An 11,655-nucleotide genomic window follows, 5' to 3' on the forward strand; every position below is an offset into this window, starting at 1 on the left:
TCCATCTAATCTAAACATCCAAACATCTTATAAACATCCAAGAACATTAATAAACAAACAACTCGAAGTAGGATTAAACAAAGAAAAAAACAACATTTTATGCATTAATCAAAATTAAAATTAAAGATATTATAACACCAAGACAAGTTCATAAATATGTAAAATATACTAGAGGTGTATGTTATGGACATCACCTACTAGGTTAGAGAAAGCTTATACCTTCAAAGCTCACTAATGGTTAGGTCACTTTATGTTTTTCTCCAGCAAAGTTTAGCTTTACCACAATCAAAGCTTAAGAAATCTTTGTGCTTTTTTAAACCTTCACACTTAGTTTTCTTATCAAGATTTTCCTACCCCCTTTTCCAATCCTTTTCTCCCTTTAATTTTTTCGAGGGTATTTATAGAGTTTCAAGCTAGAATTTTGATCAAGGTTTGATTATGATTGATCAATACTTAACCCTCTAATAAAAACGAGGGGGGGGGGGTTTTGAATGGTTTTAATATTGGAAGCTCTATACCTTGCTGATTTTGTAATGGTGGTTTTAGAACAAACCTGATTTTGGAAATTTTGATGGTTTTGTTAAACTTGGAGACCAAAGAGCTATTTTTAGCATTTTCATCTTGAGATAAACGTGTTATCCTTTGATAAAACCCCCCTAAAAAGTTTGAAGTGTGAAGACATGAAAAATCTAATGGTTTTGCAAAATCTATGTCACAAGGCTAACTGAGTTGATCACTTTCACGACTTTGCCGAAGCAAATCCGATGTAAATATCATCAAAGACCACCTGAAGATGGTAGAGGAAGTGCACAATTTTTGTTTGGATCCAACTTTACTCAATTTAGAGGTTTGAATTTTCACATTCATTTATTTGAAGTGCCAACTCGATTAGCTTAGAACTACCAACAGAAGAAGATGATCAGTGCATTTTGAACATGAACTAGACATCTAGGTTAACCACCGAGAAATTAGGTTTTTTAATATAGGATTTGGCCAAAATTCAATTTAGCCCTTATATCTCAAAATGTCACAACCCGAATCGCCACAGGTTGATGTCTCTCTTACCAGGTAGGTATACAGAATACTATGTGCACATAGGCTAACTACTCTCCGTTAGCATGGAGTTACTAACAAGTCCTATATTAAGGCATAATAGATATTCACAGAATCATAGAAGAAACATATATCATATCAAATAGAATTTAGTTTGACAAATTACGAGTGCAAATTCAAGAATAAATGAGTACTCGGAAAATAAAACAACATATATAAATATTCAAGAAATTAACTAGTTATGCTCATCGTATAATCAACATACATATTTATTTATAATATATGCATATTAAAGATTATCTCACTCACCCGAAAAATATAGAACTAAAAGGAATATTAGATGAAAGACTTGAAAAACCTATTGAGGATCGTTAGGAGAACCTACAATAAATATACGAACTATATACTCAAAAGCAACTCAAAGCAACACAAATAAAAGATTCCAATAAATAAAAGAAAACCAGGTTTAGTCTCCTATGTTTAGGGACTAAAACGACAATTATCCAAAACAGGGACCAAAACGTAATTTTACCAAAACTAGACCAAATTGTAAATACATAACCATACTGAAATTTCACCCATAAACCATCCTCAATTCTTCTTAGAACAAAACAGGGACCGAACTGTGATTTTTATAAAGTTTAGGAACTAAAATGTAAATTCCTAAAATTGAGGGACCAAACTAAAAATATTCCAAATCAATTATCAAACTAGGATTCATCATCCTTAAACTTATAATAACACTGTACAGAACCTCAAAATTTCATCATTTTCAACCTCAAGATCATTCTGTCTAGATTTTCCAGCAACGTTGAAGTGAATTTCTTAACCCATAAAAATCAATTTAAACAAGTCAACTCATAAATTCTTATTTCCAATAATATATTCAAAATCAATCACTTTAAATAAAACCCCTAATAATCATAAATTAATTTTAACAACATAAACTTCAAATCCTTATAAATCCTAATATCTTCTTTTTTAGCCTTCCATAAATAAATCATAATCAAAAGTACCATGAGAGAGAGAATCACTTACTTGCTACTTCCACCTTTCTTGAACCCGGAGAACTCAAGATCATATACTGAAATTCTTGATTTGATGAGGAGAGGGTTATGGTGGCCATAAGAATTAGAAAAGAGAAAAGTAATTCCTTTACAACTTTTCCTTATATACCTATGTTAACTTAAACTGGGTTTGGGCTGACTTAGGCTTGTGTTTGGGCTAAAATTTTGAGTCTTACACAAATTTTCTTGATTATATTGTTGCGATGTCGCGGTCGCACAAATTAATTACCCTAGCTTCAAACACAACACACAAGATAGTATAGAGCAAGCAAGGGGTCGATCCCACGAGGAAGATTCAAGTCAGATTTTTATGCTAGATGATATGCAATTTTGGGGGGGGGGGTTGGACGTTATCTAGGCTAAAGCAAAAGAAAACAGAAAACTATCAAACTAAATTTAATAAAATCAGAAAATTATCAAGAGAACAAACCTTGGTCACAAGCACACATCCACCTACAGAAATCAGAACTGATCATGGAAACGAAACATCAATTTATATTCTGAATATTTATCTCTTCTTAACATTGGTTAGTTAACGGATCCGCCGTATAACTAGCCCTAACCATCAAACAACCACAGTGTCCGCACTAGTAATTTAATTCAATGGCAGCCTTAAGAACTAGATAAGTTGATTAATCAAGAAAACATAACTGTCCGCAGTCTATGTTTGATTTGATTGAATGTTCTCCCTAAGATTAATAACGTAGATCCGCCACAATTATTAAACTCAGTTGCTTCACAAGTTCATATACCACAACTCCGGTTTTGATATCAAACTTAACAATACATTGTCTACAATAATAACTTAGAGTCCGCTCTAGCAATTAAAATAAACAATCATAAGAAAAATAAGCATAGGAGAACAAACATATTCATCATATAAACTGAAAAGAAAAGGTAAAATAAATCTCACAGTTCTTGAAATCCGAAGGTTTCCGTGTCCTTGCAACCAAGAAAAAGTGTTTAGCCTTGCATGTTTGTTGAACAACTAATCAAAAAGAAGAAAGAATGCATAATTTAGGGTTTCTTAGAGGAAGGGGGCGTTTTTCTCTCCTTGGCTGGCTGCCCCCCTTCTCTTCTCTCATTCTTTTTATATCCTAGGAAACCCTAGGTCTCTATTTTACAAAATAGTCCTCCATTAAGTAGACTGTTTACATTTAAGTACTTCAATAACTATTTTCCTAAAAAGGAGAAATAGCCTTGCATGAAATCTTCAAGCTTTGATTTAGAGGAGCTAAATTGCTGAAATAAAAACTTGGATATCGGTTTAAATGCTTCGGAATGTCATTTGGACTCGTTTCTTCACGAAACCTGTTTGCTGGCAGAATTCAGATGTCATCTTTGAAAAATCATATCTCCCTCATATGACATCGTTTTTGGCTGAAAGTTTGAGCGTTTATATAACTTTGAGTCATGAATCCAACAAAATTGAGTTTGCATCAATTGGACTTCTGTAGCTCCAGATATTCAAGTTGGAATGGCCAAAGGTCAACACTGGCAGATTGCGAGATTTGACTTTGAAGGCTGCGATTTCCATGCTCTTCCTTATTTTATTTTCTTGCCTTAGATGTCCAGAAAGGTATGGATGTTACCTTTTTAATTCCACTGGAATCACTTCATTTCAACCTCTAGAGCTCACGCTCTGCACAAAACATCGACTGAAGGTCAAATCTGCCAATTATCTCCAATTTACTCCTTTTTGCATCTTTCATCCAAAAGTGCCTTCAAAACATAAAACAAAGAATATCAAGGCATTTTATATATAAAACATAGGCAAAACACTAGTTAAATGTGGGTGAAACTATTGAATAATATGGTTGCATCAAATACCCCCACACTTACCTCTTGCTCGTCCTCGAGAAAGGATAGGTAAAACCAAATTGAAGTTAAATTAAATGAAATCACTATGACTAATCTTCTAATCTCCCATCAATATCCAAGAATATATGCATTATAAACAAGAACACAATTAAGAAGGATAAAGAGTATAAATTTTCATGAATTTATTTACATGCAAACTTCAAAACTTAATTAATCGTCGGGATTTAAATGAAATCTATGCCATGCCAAAGTGATAGGTCCTCTCATTGATATACACTCCAACACTCACGTGTTTAGGGCTTATGTGTTTAAATCTCTCAAATTCAATCAATGAATATGTTCTACTATAAGCTTGCTCTTCAATCTCATCTCCATTAATAACATATTACAAACAATGCATGAATCAAAAGGTCTTATTTTCTGGTTGTAATGGGGCTAAGGTAAAGGTGAAGTAAAAGAGAGTAAAAGAAAAAGGTTCAAACCAAAGAAAGTAGAGCATTCTGAAAAATGATATTTCAAACAAGATATTCCATCGAAGCACATAAATTTTCCATCTTTAATCACCAATGCTTAACTTCTTTTGATTTCAAGCTTTTTCAATATAAAATCTTAAGAACATAAAGGAACACTTTTTTCTTTTTCTTTTTCTTTTTTCTGTTTTTTTTTTTTTTTTTACCTTTGGCAACTTTGCCCATCTTTTCATCAAACATCACTTCTTCTTTCTTTTCATATAATTTCCAACCATAATTCCATGAAATATCACTAGTATATGCTCTACTAATCCTTGGCCAAGGGAAAAGGAAAACATATATAAAGTTAAGGCTTATACATGGATAAAGCAAAGAAAAGATAAACAAGCTCAAAAGGGGTTTACTAAGGATAATATGCTTTAGGTTGGCTTTTTTGGCTCAAATGGTTAAAATTCCTAATGCCTTTATCATCTTCATGTATGTATGTAATATGAATGTAATCTCAACAAGATATGAAGCAAGTTCTAAAGATACATATCATTGAAAGAAGGCACAATCAAAGAATATAATGTTGAAGGCTCAAAAGCTTGCATTGGTATAACACTATAAAGTCAACATGGCATATTCTCAAAGTCAATCCCTAAACCAATTAAACCTTAAAACTTGCATGCACACTCCTTCATTCGATTTATATCTTCATCTATCTCAACTAATTCTCATACATAATACTCATATTCTCAAAAACAAATGGGAGTTCAAAAGATCAAACATAATTTTTTTTTATTTTGAAAAATAACAAAGAAAACCAAAATTAGAAAACCAACATTCTCCCAATACCCCCACACTTAAAACATAACATTGTCCTCAATGTTAAAATAAAAGAAAAGGAATATTGGAGAATGACAAAAATAAAGTAAAATGCGAAAAATAAAAGACAAGGGAAAAAGAAAGCAAATCTGTTTTTTTTTTTGTGCTGGGTTGCCTCCCAGTAAGCGCTTTTATTTTATGTCATTGGCTCGACATGTTGCATGCTTATTCTTCATAGATTGGTTCAGCTAACTCCGCAGAAGCGGTGAGTTCTGTCGTCCAACCTTCATAGAAAGGTTTCAAGCGATGCCCATTGACCTTGAGTACTTTGTTGGTTTCTAAACTTGTAATTTCAACTGCACCATAAGAAAAAACATTAGAAACAACAAATGGTCCAATCCAACGAGAGCGTAACTTTCCAGGAAAAAGTTTCAAACGCGAATGATAAAGAAGGACTTTGTCTCCAACATTAAACTCTTTTCTTGTAATCATTCGGTCATGGAGACTATTAGTCTTTTCTTTGTAAATCCTAGCATTCTCATAAGCATCATTTCGTATTTCTTCCAATGTAATTCCAATCTTTTTGGGCACCAAAAGGATAGGCGCCACCCATTCATTGTCTATGATGGGGTGAATGACTCCTGTATCATGGGGAACAGTTTGCAAAGCTTGCAAAGCCAATGCTGATTCATGCATGTTTTGGGGAACACATATATACCTGTCCATCTCTTCTATCTTGGTAAAATCATAGTCATAGCTCAAAGCTACGCTTAATCCATCCTCACAATCAAAATCAAAAACTTGCTGCACACACTTATCAATTTGGTCATAACATGTGATAGAATAAACATTGCTATAAGGATATGTCATTGCATCATGAAAATTGAATTCAATTTTTTCATCTCCTACCTCCATAGACAAGGTATCCTTACCACAATCAATCTTTGTGTTGGCAGTTTTCAAGAATGGTCTCCCAAACAATATAGGAGTGTTGGTTGATGAATCACAAGAATCATGTTCCATATCAAGAATATAAAAATCACATGGAATAACCAAACTATCAATCTTGACTAGGACATCTTCTATCACACCAAGTGGGTAAACAAAACTATGATCCGCAAGTTGTATTACAATGCTAGTTTTATTCAAAGGCTCAAGACTAAGAGAATCATAAACATGTTTGGGCATAACACTAATGGATGCACCTAAATCGCATAAAGCTCTTTTAAAACTAGCATTACCAATAACACATGGGATAGTAAACGCACCCGGGTCTTTTTGTTTCAAAGGCAGATTCTTTTGAACAACGGAAGATACAACTTCACCCATACTTACCGTTTCATGACCTTTCAGTTTGAAAGCTCTCTTGGTAGTACACAACTCCTTCAAGAATTTTGCATACTTGGAAATTTGCTTGATAGCATCAAGCAAATGAATGTTGAGTTCCACTTTCTTAAAAACCTCTAAAATCTCTGTTTCTTTGTCGTCTTTCTTTGACCTAGAAGAACTCACAGGAAAGGGTGGAATTGTTTTAAAACTGGAATTAATTGAGTGAGGAGTTACCTTTGGAGTGTTGGTCGATGTTTCAGTTTGTAGAGGAGGAGGATGTTCGTTCTTTGTACTCAATTTGGTTTCTATCTCTTCTTCTTCCTCCATCTCAATTTGTTTTGACCTTTTCTCTTCAAGTTCTTTCCCACTTCGTAGCATGATCACACTAACATTCTCTATTGGATTCAATGCTTGGGAGGGCAACTTTCCATTCATTTGTGCTTCCAATTTCCCCACACTTGAAGCTACTTGCCCCATTTGCTTCTCCAAGTTGTGAATACTTGACCTTGTTTCCTGTTGAAAAGACATGACATTTTGTTGCAAGGTAACAGTATTAGAAGCCAAAGTTTTCATCATCTCACGAAGATCATCATTGGATGATGACCCCATAACATTGGAGTTTGTGTATGGAGGGGGTTGTCTTGCTTGATAATTTTGTTGGGGCTGAAATCCATAGGGATGGAACTGTCGGCCTTGATTGCCTTGTTGGGATGGGTTGCCGTAGCGTAAGTTGGGATGATCTCTCCATCCGGGATTGTACGTGTTGGAAAAGGGATCATATTTACGCTGGGGCTGTCCGTTGAATGCTCCATCAATTGCATGAGCTTGTTCAATGTAGTCTTCTTGCATTGTTGGGCACATATCCGAAGCATGTCCTTGTAAGGAGCATATGCTACAAACTTTCACCTGCTGTACATTGCCACAAGCCAAAGAACGCACAAGAGAAGTAAGATCATTAACTTTATTCTCAAGGTTAGAAATACTTATCTCATTTACTCGTTTATTTGCGAAGTCTCCACGAGTGCCAAACTGTTTCGAGTTGGCTGCCATGTTTGAGATCAATTGGCGTGCAGCCTCGGGTGTCTTATCTACCAATGCCCCTCCACTTGCAGCATCAATGATACTACGGTCAGTAGGCATCAATCCTTCATAGAAATATTGAATGAGCAGCTGATCGGGTATTTGATGATGAGGGCATTGAATGTACAGTTGCTCAAATCTTTCCCAATACTCAGAAAGTGTCTCTCCATGAGATTGTTGAATCCCACATATTTCTTTCCTTATGTTGGCAACTCGAGATGCTGGGAAATACTTCTCAAGGAAGATCTTCTTCATGCCATTCCACGTTCCAATTGAACCTGGGAGAATGGAGAAAAGCCATACCTTTGCTGCCCCTTTTAAAGAGAAAGGGAAAGCTTTCAACTTAACCTGTTCTTCATCAACTCCATTCGGTTTCATGCCAACGCAAACCATATGGAATTCCTTGAGATGAGTATGAGGATCTTCTCCTGCAAGACCATTGAAAGTTGGTAGCAAATGTATAAAACCAGATTTGAGCTCAAAGTTTACATTATTATCGATGTTTATGCACAATGACTGATTTTCCACGTTAGGAGCAGCAAGCTCCTTGAGTGTTTGTTGTCGTGCAACAGCCATGGTGTTAAGGCGAGCTTCCTTTCGTAACCTGCGTAAAGTTTTTTCTATTTCGAGATCCAAATGCACTTGACTTTGATTAGTAGAACGGGTTACTGGCATAAATCATCAAGAAAACTCAAAATAAACCAACCACACAAGAGATCGAAAACAATGCAAATTATACGAAAATCCTACGGTAGAAAACAAAAACTGCCTAAAAACCCTAGAAAACAGCGGAATTTGGCCTCGATAGGGTGGGGCTAGTGGTGTACCACTAGGCCTGTTTAGAACGTCGTTTCCCTTCAGGAAACAAATGGCCGATACCTAATTCCACCAAAAAATCTGTTTTGAACAGTACCGCTGCCGTAATGAACAGTACCGCAGCAAACAAAAATTCTGTTTTTTTTTTCAGAAAAAGAAATAACAATCACAGCAAATAAAAATAATAGCACAAGAATCAACTAAAATTATTTCCCCGGCAACGGCGCCAAAATTTGTTGCGATGTCGCGGTCGCACAAATTAATTACCCTAGCTTCAAACACAACACACAAGATAGTATAGAGCAAGCAAGGGGTCGATCCCACGAGGAAGATTCAAGTCAGATTTTTATGCTAGATGATATGCAATTTTGGGGGGGGGGGGGTTGGACGTTATCTAGGCTAAAGCAAAAGAAAACAGAAAACTATCAAACTAAATTTAATAAAATCAGAAAATTATCAAGAGAACAAACCTTGGTCACAAGCACACATCCACCTACAGAAATCAGAACTGATCATGGAAACGAAACATCAATTTATATTCTGAATATTTATCTCTTCTTAACATTGGTTAGTTAACGGATCCGCCGTATAACTAGCCCTAACCATCAAACAACCACAGTGTCCGCACTAGTAATTTAATTCAATGGCAGCCTTAAGAACTAGATAAGTTGATTAATCAAGAAAACATAACTGTCCGCAGTCTATGTTTGATTTGATTGAATGTTCTCCCTAAGATTAATAACGTAGATCCGCCACAGTTATTAAACTCAGTTGCTTCACAAGTTCATATACCACAACTCCGGTTTTGATATCAAACTTAACAATACATTGTCTACAATAATAACTTAGAGTCCGCTCTAGCAATTAAAATAAACAATCATAAGAAAAATAAGCATAGGAGAACAAACATATTCATCATATAAACTGAAAAGAAAAGGTAAAATAAATCTCACAGTTCTTGAAATCCGAAGGTTTCCGTGTCCTTGCAACCAAGAAAAAGTGTTTAGCCTTGCATGTTTGTTGAACAACTAATCAAAAAGAAGAAAGAATGCATAATTTAGGGTTTCTTAGAGGAAGGGGGCGTTTTTCTCTCCTTGGCTGGCTGCCCCCCTTCTCTTCTCTCATTCTTTTTATATCCTAGGAAACCCTAGGTCTCTATTTTACAAAATAGTCCTCCATTAAGTAGACTGTTTACATTTAAGTACTTCAATAACTATTTTCCTAAAAAGGAGAAATAGCCTTGCATGAAATCTTCAAGCTTTGATTTAGAGGAGCTAAATTGCTGAAATAAAAACTTGGATATCGGTTTAAATGCTTCGGAATGTCATTTGGACTCGTTTCTTCACGAAACCTGTTTGCTGGCAGAATTCAGATGTCATCTTTGAAAAATCATATCTCCCTCATATGACATCGTTTTTGGCTGAAAGTTTGAGCGTTTATATAACTTTGAGTCATGAATCCAACAAAATTGAGTTTGCATCAATTGGACTTCTGTAGCTCCAGATATTCAAGTTGGAATGGCCAAAGGTCAACACTGGCAGATTGCGAGATTTGACTTTGAAGGCTGCGATTTCCATGCTCTTCCTTATTTTATTTTCTTGCCTTAGATGTCCAGAAAGGTATGGATGTTACCTTTTTAATTCCACTGGAATCACTTCATTTCAACCTCTAGAGCTCACGCTCTGCACAAAACATCGACTGAAGGTCAAATCTGCCAATTATCTCCAATTTACTCCTTTTTGCATCTTTCATCCAAAAGTGCCTTCAAAACATAAAACAAAGAATATCAAGGCATTTTATATATAAAACATAGGCAAAACACTAGTTAAATATGGGTGAAACTATTGAATAATATGGTTGCATCATATATCCTAAATTACCCTATAACTTCTATTTTTTTGCAATTTTTTCCTTACCAAATTCAATTAACAACCCTAAAATTCAACGCCTTTTTCATTTTACTCTTTAGTTACTGATTTATGCAAATTGACCCTCAATTGACTATTTATCTTTCCATTTTCTTCAATTTTAGCCTTTGATTTTATAGATTTTAGTCCCTGAAGTTGTGTGCATTTACAAATTGGTCCTTAGTTTTGCATTTCTTCAATTAAGTTTCTAATTGCCCATCAAACTTCAATATCTATGCAATTAAGCCCCAGATTTGATCAGATTAGCTTTTCAAAATTTCAATTAAACCCCAAACTTTAATTTCTTTAAATGAAAGCCTAAATTGAACACAAAAGCCAAATTTTCTTGCAATTAAAGCCTTAATAAATTTAATTAAACCCTGAAAAATCCCAATTGATTTTTTAAACACTCAATTTTGAATTTTCCTTCCTAAATTCAAATTTCCAATTCAAAAGGCCTTCATCAGTCTATATTGGACTGCAAATTTTTTTAACCTTGTATATTTTGATCCTTCCCAACTAGTCTTTGATAATTTTCTTGGCGTTCTTCATGTTCTCTCCACTAATATATATATATATATATATATATATATATATATATATATTGATTTTTTTGATTTTTCTCCTTTTCTATCTTTTGTATATTTATGTGGGCTCTAAAATTAAAAAAAAAATAAAAATGATTTTATTCAATTAACAATATCATCCATAATGAATTTAAAAATTCAAAATTTTGAAAAGTGTGGTTGGACCGCGTAATGCCGATCACTTAATGTACAACTTTAACCACCAAATTATGAATCATGACCCAAAACTTGTAAAGGAATTATGCGACAAAATACACATATCCAAATACATTTTGTATACACACAAAATCATTAGAGAAGATGGCGTAGCAAGGGTAAGGTGTGAGAGACCAGGCTGGCTGAATTATAAAACAGCAATGCTCCTTTGCTTTTGTTTTAGTCTTAAAATACTAGTATGATGTTTTAGTGTTTGAAAGTAGTTACCTCGACGTGGTAGCCCCACACATGTTGGCTGTTGTAAGGTTGGAAAGTCCCTCTCTCTGTCCTAACTTTCGTATTCTTCCCTTAAAGAAGCAATTATGCGAAGGGGCTATTCTTAGTTTTATTTAGAACTCACTCAAACGCCATACCCACCCAACTACATGTCTCTCTCATTGACAACAAAGCCCTTCACCCACTTTCCTTCGTTAACCTAGCTTGTTCTTTCCTTCTCTTCTTTTTTTCATTCAACAACCGAGCTTTACTCTAATATTTTATAGCACAGTTGTTGATTATTGTA

The 11,655-nt window shown here is 34.7% G+C and overlaps 1 non-coding gene across 1 annotated transcript; it reads left to right on the forward strand.

Moving 5' to 3' along the window:
• Positions 1 to 7,727: 7,727 nt before the first annotated feature.
• On the forward strand, positions 7,728 to 7,834 carry LOC133670288 (small nucleolar RNA R71). Its single transcript, XR_009834036.1, has one exon. It is a non-coding gene; the product is annotated as a small nucleolar RNA R71 (small nucleolar RNA).
• Positions 7,835 to 11,655: the final 3,821 nt, after the last annotated feature.

The sequence above is a fragment of the Populus nigra genome, chromosome 12 (genome assembly GCF_951802175.1).
Source record: "Populus nigra chromosome 12, ddPopNigr1.1, whole genome shotgun sequence".
Classification (NCBI taxonomy): domain Eukaryota; kingdom Viridiplantae; phylum Streptophyta; class Magnoliopsida; order Malpighiales; family Salicaceae; genus Populus; species Populus nigra.